Source organism: Anas platyrhynchos, chromosome 19 (assembly GCF_047663525.1).
Source record: "Anas platyrhynchos isolate ZD024472 breed Pekin duck chromosome 19, IASCAAS_PekinDuck_T2T, whole genome shotgun sequence".
Lineage (NCBI taxonomy): Eukaryota > Metazoa > Chordata > Aves > Anseriformes > Anatidae > Anas > Anas platyrhynchos.
In genome coordinates, this window is record NC_092605.1 from 4,283,214 (window position 1) to 4,292,523 (window position 9,310).

A 9,310-nucleotide genomic window follows, 5' to 3' on the forward strand; every position below is an offset into this window, starting at 1 on the left:
CACACCTCCTCCCCAGGGGAGCAGCCCTGTGTTTTAGGGCTCCCACCCCAATGTGGGGTGACGGCGATGCTCCCATGGTGAACCAGTGCCCCAGAAGCCACCACGGGGCAGCAAGGCGGGGGTCTTTGGGGTGCTTTGCTGTGAGCTGGGCACCTGGGGGGTCAGCCAGAGTGGAAAAGATTTGGTAAATGGGGTTAGTGCCTTCCCGGCACCTTAGCACAAAGTAGTCAGATTTAGATGGAGTCTGCATAAAATGGAGCTGCACTTTGCAAATCCATTAAAAAAAAAAAAAAAAAAAAGCTTTTTTTTTTTAAAGCTAACCCCCAGATAAAGCGCACACAGCACGCACAGCACATATAGCGTCCTCTCCCCCTCCCCAGACTTTCATCAGGAGATTTCCTGGTTCCTCAGACTTTCAAATCTCCAGCCAGGCTGGCAGCATTTCAGATACGCTGGGGCTGATTCGCAGCTTGGACGCAAAAACTCAGTGACCTGAAACAAAGGGAGACGTGGCTGCTCCAGTGCTCGCCTGAGCCCCAGGCACCCGGGAGGGCCCGGAGCGGCTCCTGCCTGGCCCCAGATCCAAGTGAGGGGCCGAGGAAGGGACACACGGCGAGGACACGTGGAGGGAAAGGGCATCCAGGAAAACGAGCTGCCAGCCCGACACCTGCCCCAGCACACCCACTGCCGTACTGTCATCAGCGCCCCGTGCAGCGTTCCTCAACAGCTGAAGAGGAAAATATAATTTCTTTAGGAGACTTGCGTTTCCTATTAGCTGTAATTGCCCAAATAAATCTCAAGTGCTAGCACAGCTGGTCTTCTGTTGTTTTTTGGGTGTTTTTTTTTTTTTTTTTTTTAAGCTCGCCATAAAGTGTTTACTAGCAGGTTTTTTTGCAAAATTTGATTTCAAAATTTTATTAGATTAACAATGAAAATGAACAGTGTGTGATTGCTTCCCAAGCAATTTGTTGTAAATATTTAAAGGCTGGGGAAAAAAAAAAAAAAAAAGCTATGTTTGGTATCTCTGCACTGCACGGTGCATTTCTGTCCCTGTGCCGAAGCAACATAAACCCACGGATGTTTTTTCACACAGATGAGTGGGGAAACGTGAACTTTAAGATTTGCTCGGTGCCAGTGTTCCCCAGCGCTGGCTGTAAAGCCCCCAGCTCCCACAAACATTCCTGGCAGAGCAAGGGTTTGGAGAAGGCGAGTGAGCAGAGCCCTGCGCTGCCAGGGACTCGCATACCCGCGGTATCTGGTGTTATTTACTTCCTCGCGGCACTCGTCAGCTCCGCTAATAGCTGAGCAAAACACTCGAGTACATTTTCATGTTTGCCACTGCAGGAAAATCCCATTTTGAAGACACAGGGGTATCTCATGGGAAAGCTTGTGAGAAACGTGCTGGCTCGAGACAGCCCTGCTTATTTTGGGATACAACACCAGCAGCTCAGTAACTCTTTCTGTACAGGGTGCGGGCTTAAACAGGTCCCCGGTAATCCGCTGGCTGTCTTCCCTGCAGCATCCAAATCCAATGAGCAAATGCTAGGCAATAAACTCCTGAGTAAATGGAAAAGCGAAATATCCAAAAAAAGAAAAAAGCTCCCTGCCAGCTCTTGAGGGATTACAGCTTCGCCTCGGTTCTGAAACGCTTCTTGTGACACTGCCAATGCCCAGGGATGTTAAATTGGAAAGACAGATAGGCCTTTTAATAGTTTAAGGAAAAGAGGCAGAAATTCTCTTCCCTTATTTGAACTCCTCATTCAAGCGATAATTCCTCATTGAGGGAATAATATAGATATATTTTAATTGAAGGCTGTGAGCACACTGTAGGTTTCAGCTGATGTTTCTTCTAGTCAGGGCTTTAGCAATCTGCCTATTTCAGGAACAAAAGCGCCGGGCGAAACCGGGGTTGCCGGGCATTGATTTGGACACGCAGGTTTCAGAACCGGGCTGTTTGGCTGCCCTGAGTCACCGCCGGGCTCAGCCCGAAGCTGGGTGGTGCTGCAGCCGTGCCTACATTTACTGCCCCTGTGCACGCTCTGCTCATGCTTCAGGCACAAACCCTTCCTCGTGCCTCGGGCACAAACCCTTCCTCGAGGGGCTCTGAGCACCTGCACAGCCTCCAGCCGTGGTAACGTCGAGCTGCTGCTGGACATCAAGCGGCCATCGAGGTACAAACCCGCAGCGTTTGCTCTTGCGACTTTAAAGCCATCCTAAATAGCGAGACCGCCGGTGCTATTTGGGACCTCAGAGGGAATCCCAGCTCACCCCTAAAGTATTTTCCTCCCTCGCTCGCCCTGACCACCCCGTGACCCCAGGCTGATCCAGCAGGGCTTTGCCAAGGTGGTTGCCAGCAGAGCGCTCCCGCAGTTGTTGCTGCCTGCCCAGAGAGCAGCGATCGCCTGGGGCTCCCCGGGAAGGGACAGCGGCTTCCACCCCCAAAAATAATGCAGGATCCAAGCTGGATGTGACCATGCTCGTTGGCTAATCCATATTACTGTTTTAAAACCATAATGACATCAAACAAACAAGAAGACAACCCAAATCGCTATTTAATGGAAACCTTACTCTGGGTATTTTTCATTCTTATTTTGTTTTCCATTTCATTCTCCTGTTTTCCTCCAAAATAATGATATTCCAGGTCAGACTGTGACTGCTGGAAATACTACGTGACAATATTGCAGGTAATTTGAAAACACTTCAGAAAATAAATAAATAAATAAATAAAGCACTATATAGGACATCAAAGAAAGCTGTGAACCTTCCCATCAAAAAGCCTCTCTTTATTTTTCCCCCTGCACCCCCCATCCTCCTAAGCCCACCTGCCTCACCCAGCACAGAGCTGAGCGGTGCAGCCCCACGGAGAGCTACAAGCTTCGCTCCCCTGCGGGCACCGGCAGAGCTGCAGCTGCTCCGGGGACTTTTCACAGACTGGATCAGGCCTCTAGAGCAAAACCCAATGGGCAGTACCCAGGCAAAATCTGATCTTTCCATAGGAAAGGCGCTGACCCCTCCAGTCACCAGTTACAGCACAGACGCAGGCAGGGGCAGCCCAAAAACCCGCCTGCCCCTTCCTGCTGTAACAGGACTTATCAAGAATAGATAAAATGGAAAAAAATCCCATCCATAACAAACTTTTCCTTTCTTCTGGAGTTAATTTTCAACACCTTTTGCTGTTGGTTTTTTTTTGTTGTTTGTTTGTTTTTTAATTGCTTGATAGCAAAGTCTGAAGCCTGAAAAAAGTGTATGTCTTTAGGATCATTTGGCTGTAATCTGGTAGCACTGTGGGTCTATCAAAAACAACAGAAACCGTTATTTGTGTTTTTCTGTGTTCACAGGAAAAAAATTATACACTTAGATAAACTGAACCATTCTCTTTGAACTTTTCCTTTGTTTGAATTAAATACTCTGGAAGCCAGCACGTTAATCACACTGCAAAATGCACCGAGTTAGTGAGCTCCGATTTTTTGTTTTAATGAGCAAGTGTTCCTTGTGATAACTTGGGGAATTATACTTTCTGAATGGTGGGAAAATACACAATTATGTCACATGCCACCAAACTAAACACACTATTCAGGAAATATGGATTTTTTTTCCCCCCCAAAAAATCTTTTTCTTTGCTTCTATACCGGAGAACTTCAGTTGGGGATTATAATTCCTTTCAAAGTATTCTTTCTTAACAATATTGCTGCTATTCATGTTTCTTTTACAGCATTTTCTGAATTGTTCTAGGTATTTGGATCTCTATTTTGGGAAAACGGATTTTTCTCTCCAGAGTAACACTCTATCTTAAAACCCTTTCTGTTGGGAAGAGGTTCTCTCAACACAACTCTTAATGCCTGGTGCCGCAGTTAACCACCTTGCTGTGTTTCCAAGGATAATCGCTGTTCCTCAAAGAGTAAATCACTCATTTCAATTATTGGCCAAGTGTCTGGTGGGATGCAGATTGGCTTCTCTTGAGTTTTACATGCATGACATGAGCCTCTGCACCACAAAGGCAACCCGAACATCGCAGAAGACTCATGCCACCTGCACCCTAGTCCAGGTCCCCATGGATGCCGAAGCCCCAGTGGGCAGCAAGGTTGGGTCAGGGCTGCAGGAGGGAGCACAGCCCCTTTTGCAAAGCTTCGTGGTGCACCAGCTGGCACAGTTTGGCTTTGAACCTCTCGGATTCAACTTTTCTGCAAAATTTATTTTGATGGGGATTTTTCTTGTTGCAACAAAAAAGCCATGCCAGCTTCAGGAAAAGCAAAGCCATTCCAATCAGGGGAGAAAATGTGCAGATTGCAAAACATGGCAAGTTTTTAAGGATGGAACGAGCCCAGATGGATTCTCCTGTTTCATTTGCCAGGAGGAGGAGTGACTCAGAGCTCGTGCGTTTTATGGGAAGTGCTTGGCACGCTGCCGCGGCTGGGGGCCCCAGGGACAGGACCAGGGCCAGAGGGAGATGGCAGAGCCCCCAGCCAGCCACCTCTCAATGACTGGAGACCAAAGAACAGGCCCAAATGCGCAGAAGTTGAAGGACAAGCATAGCTTTTGTTGCTCATTAGAACCGTCTGTTTTTTTCAGAAAACAGCTCCTTGTTTCCTTAGTAACTCCTCTTGGAAGAAGTAAATGCACCTGAGCGTAGCTTAGCAATGCGCAGCGTCTACATACGTTGCCTCATCCATTTCCACCCACTCTCAGCATCTCCATAAGCTTCCATGTCAGCCCTGCCACTGCTCGGTACAGGGTCTGATCACCAGAGGAGCAGGAGCAGCTCGAGCCCGAGCAGCCCGTTAACCAAAATCGTAGCAAAGAACAGAAATAAACCCGCACCAGTCACCACTGCAAATGTTGCTCCCAAGGGACGGGAGAAATTGTACGCCGAGATGTACGCGCATAAGGCTGCCTACGCCTCTGTGTGGGAAGGGGTTTAATGGGGAGCCGAGAAAGAGCCTGCATGTAGGAGGAGAAGAGAGCAGATGTTAGCAGCGCCTTTTTGTTTTCCTGGATGGCATGGCAGAGGGAGATCGAAGGAAAGCTCCTCTTGTGCAGAAACAGGAGCTCGAGGAGATGGCTGTGGGATGTAGCAAGGCTTTGGCCGTGTGGCCAGGTCAGGCTCAGGGGCTCTGGCACCAGCAGCAGCCACCAGAGGACTGGAGACCATGCACGGCCCTTCGCAGAGCGCCAAGCACAGCATGTGCCATGCTCTGAGGTGTCAGACTTGGAAGTGACTTCTTCTTGGGCTTATGCAAGGGCTTCCCCTCACCCTGACCCAGGCAGCTGGAGGTGGTCACAAACGCCCAGACCTTTTATAACCAACGCCTGGTGGGGTCGTCGATCAGAAACCCACTGCCAGTTTTCAGAGTACCCTGATGGCTTCAGTTCCACTGCAGAAACACACCAGTGACTTTCCAAAGACTCATCCCTCCCTACAAAACAGCCACGTGCAATGGAAGTACCCACAAATCGCCGTGCGGTGCCCGAGGCAGGGAAGTGCTGCACAGCGCACATTCGATGCTCACACCGTGCTGCCGGGCTGTATCCCCAGGCTGAACACCCGGCATCATGTGCCAGCCCCATTTCATAACCCACAACACAAATGTCTGGTGGAGGGCAGTGTCTGGTGAGCTGCAGGCACACCCTGCCCCAGGAGAAGGGGCTGGCAGCTTAGGGAAAACACCAAAATTGGCCCAGAACAGGACCGAGCTGCAGCCGAGCTTCTCGGTGCCCCCGTAATGGGTGCCTATCTTGGAGGGAGGCTGGGGCTGCTGCATAAATGCCTGGTTGCCAGACACAGAGGCCATTTAGGTGTCATGCTAATTGCCCTGCCCATGCTTTTATATATAATTTCCTTTAACTGCAGCTCAGCTGCCCCATGGGTTCAGTGCAGCGCCTGGTCCCAGCCGCATCCGCGCCCTGCCGGTCGTTGCTCTTCTTCCTTTGCAAGGCACAGATACAGGGCCCCTTTAAAGCCTGCATGAATGAGCCTCTCATAAATTCCATATTGGAGAAACTCTGGCTGTATCCTTTGGTCATGAAAAGAAATTAAAGCTGCATATAACATTCAGTACCCTGTAATCCCTCCGCACAGCCTTGTGCCTGCATAAATCAGAGCCTCTCATGAATATTGCACTGTACCTGCAGCTGCCTGACCCACATGGTTAAAAAAGATAAATAAAATGAAAACAAAGCGGCAGTCACGTAAAGGCTTCACAAACAGCACCTGCTTTCTGAGAGCCTGAAAGGTCACAAAACGCAACCTGAGAAGCACACAGCTTTCAGAGCCTTAAAAGGAGGGGAGAGCGTGTTTGCTCTTCCTCTCATGCAGCAGAGAAGGAAGCACGGCGATGCACGGCGAGCCCTCTGGCAGGAGCTCTGTGGTCATGCAGAGGGACGAGCCACAGCTCCCCGAGGGCAGCACGGAGCAGGGAAGAAAAGCTGTTTTATGAGTCTTGGAGGGGGAGCAAGACCCCAGGCCTTTAACTCAATGGGTGAAAGGCTTTTCCCACCAGAACTAACTCACAGGCGTCTACGATTTCAAACTGTGTCTTGATTAAAGATAGGGATCTGTTTCATGCCTTTTTTTTTTTTTTTTTTTTTTAATTCCCAAATCTTAGAAGATAAAAATCTAGTTTTCATCCAGCTCCTGAAGAGAGACCAGGGTTAGCTGCTATTAACAACTGCCCCAGAGACCAACAAAATACATCGTGGTGCTTGGGGGGGTTCTGTTGTTGAAACTTCAGTCACGGACAACAAAAACTGCTGACAAGACATCCTGCTCTGTCCCTTCCACATTCCCCCTTTTGTTTGCTGCCCAGAATGTCTCCCTCCTTGAATTCATGTGTGGGAATGGCACAAATGCATAAAAGAGGATCACAAGTTCAGTATAAATTCACTTTCTTGATGAATTTATCAGAGACCACTGACCAAGTTTATTACTGTCTGGCCATTTAATCGTTTTGCAACCTTTACCAAGGCAGTATGCTCCTGCCTCAGTTTCCCCCTGTGGTGAACAGCAATGCTCGAGCTACCTCAACCTTCCTAGAGCCCACCAAGAATCCTAGAAGAGGTCTGAGTTTTGTCCTGTACACTTTTCTGTGGCAGTCTGCATGTGCTTGCTGCATGCTACCTTCCTACCAAATAATGGATTTTTCCTTTAATAACAGTAATTCCCTTTCAGCTCCTTGCTGCCACTCACGCTGCAGCTTCTCCTCCATCAAGCAGAGAAAACAGAGAGTTGTGCCCCCCCATCGCCGTACTGCAAAATCCCGTGTCTTAAAGCATTAAGCAAAGGTTTGTATTGCAGCCAATGAACGCTGTTAAAAGGGTATTGAATGCTTTTTCCATTGCCATTAATTGAGTGAAGGGAAAACAGACTCCACTGCTGTCATATCACATCAAAATAATTAGCTCAACTATAAATAGCTCAGCTTACTCACTTTTTTCTTCTCTTTTTTTTAAGGTCAAGACTGCAGCCAAAAGGAGCAGCAGCACATCCCAGCAGAGCATCCCATCTTCCGCTTGGATTCAGACAAAGCAGGGAGAAAAGGAAGCGCATCTGTAATCAGTGATCCCAAGGCCACACAATTACATCATAATTAGACAAATAATTAGTCACATTTAGATAAGAAGAGGGGGGAAAAGAGTGTTAGCAAGCCCACATCTACGCAGATTTACATGAGCTTAATTAATGAGCATTTTCAAACCAATTTTAGCTAAACTGCCTTTGTTTTTGTTGAATGATGCTTCCGCATCAAGCTAAATTATTCTTTAATCACTTCAACATTAAGCACAGCTTTTCCACGAATAAGATGAGCAGAATAAGCTGTGACACCAAGGCGCTCTCTTGACCTTGATTCGGGTTCACGCCCCGGCCTGCTGGGAGCCCTGCCCTTGCATTTGCTGCCGCTGACCCTCGTCACCTTGTCGCTCGTTAGCTGCTGTCGGCAGGAGCAGCCAGGTGCCTCTGCTGCCCAGGGCAGCATCACACCACGGTGCTAGGAGGAGCAAGAAGCCTAAGCACTTGGAGCAACACTTAGTGCAGGCTCCTTTACTCTGCTCCTGGACTTACAGAACAGACACAGCTGCAAGGCTTAAAGATATTTAGGGCTCGACCCAAACTACAGCCCTGCCCTGTTCCCGTACTGCTCCCACTGTGTTAGCCTCGTGACCAGCTCAGAATTATCACTGCATTACAGCAATTGGTAGCTTCAGAAGCCAAGAGATCAAATCTGGACTTGGAGCATGTCATTTGTAGATGCATTCACTAGAAGAGGCCCCCGAAGTTTCTGTGACGGTGCTCGAACAGAGCTGCTTGTGTGCGGTTGTTGTTATCCCCTGGAAATCCAGGGTACTTGGAGGCACTTAGGTACTAAACTCCTTTTGGCTGATGTTTATTCTGTGCAGTGCACAGTCTCAGTTCCAGTCCAAGGGCTGCACAACAGCGTATTTAGATCCGTCTCTATCCACTGAATGAAACCTGAAATATTCCTTTTCCTCCTCCTAAACTTCCCGACTCTTTGTAGCATCATAAATCACAGAAACCTCACTGTGCTCACTCGGGGCCTGGCTGCAGCGGTGCGGAATGGGGAACTGAAGTCTCTTTCCACTGGTTCTAAGCAAAAGATTTTATGCAGCTTACCAATACACTGAGTTTTCATGGGAGCCAGTGGGAGTTAAATACCCGACTTGAAAAATATATTTGTGCCCAAGCAGGTCTGGGAGGTCTGTAAGTGGATCCTGACCTGCTCGCAGATACTTCTTCCTGCCGGGTCTCACATGCAGCCGTATTTTTCCAGATACACTTATCTATCTGCCGTATGTGGCGATATATAACTCTGAAGAAGGCAGAGTAAGTGATTGCCTTTCCCTAGTCAAGTGCAGAAAGGTCAGATTTAATATGAAGCTGAGCGGCGATGAAATGACACAGAAAATGTACAAAAATAGAGTGTAGCCATGCTGAAAGGCAAGCGTGTCTGCTCGTCCGGCTGAAACGCCCAGCAGCACAAACGCACCATTCATCTCCACAGAGGCTCTTTATTGCTCCCCACTCTTAGGTTCGGGACACTGGCATCGCTTCCCCTGGAGATGCGCTTTCCAGGAGCGCTGGGGTTGAAGCAGGTCCCTTCAGACCCCCGGCAGCCCCCGGTGTCACCCAGCACCTCGGGGAGCTGCGGGGAGCCTGCGCTGTCCCAGCAAAAGATGTTTTCCCCAGTCCCCCCCTTCTAATGGCTGGGGAGCTGCCGCACGGCTTATGTACAGCCCTACAGCTATTTGTTTTAATTTTGGTGGTGTTTTTCTCTAAGCACTGCTGGACTCTCACAAG

General features: G+C 48.8%; 1 long non-coding RNA gene across 1 annotated transcript; it reads left to right on the forward strand.

The window, feature by feature from the left end:
- The first annotated feature begins 6,323 nt into the window (after window positions 1-6,323).
- Window positions 6,324-8,178, forward strand: LOC139999082 (uncharacterized). Its single transcript, XR_011804128.1, has 2 exons — window positions 6,324-7,278; window positions 7,448-8,178. It is a non-coding gene; the product is annotated as an uncharacterized lncRNA (long non-coding RNA).
- The last annotated feature ends 1,132 nt before the right edge of the window (window positions 8,179-9,310 follow it).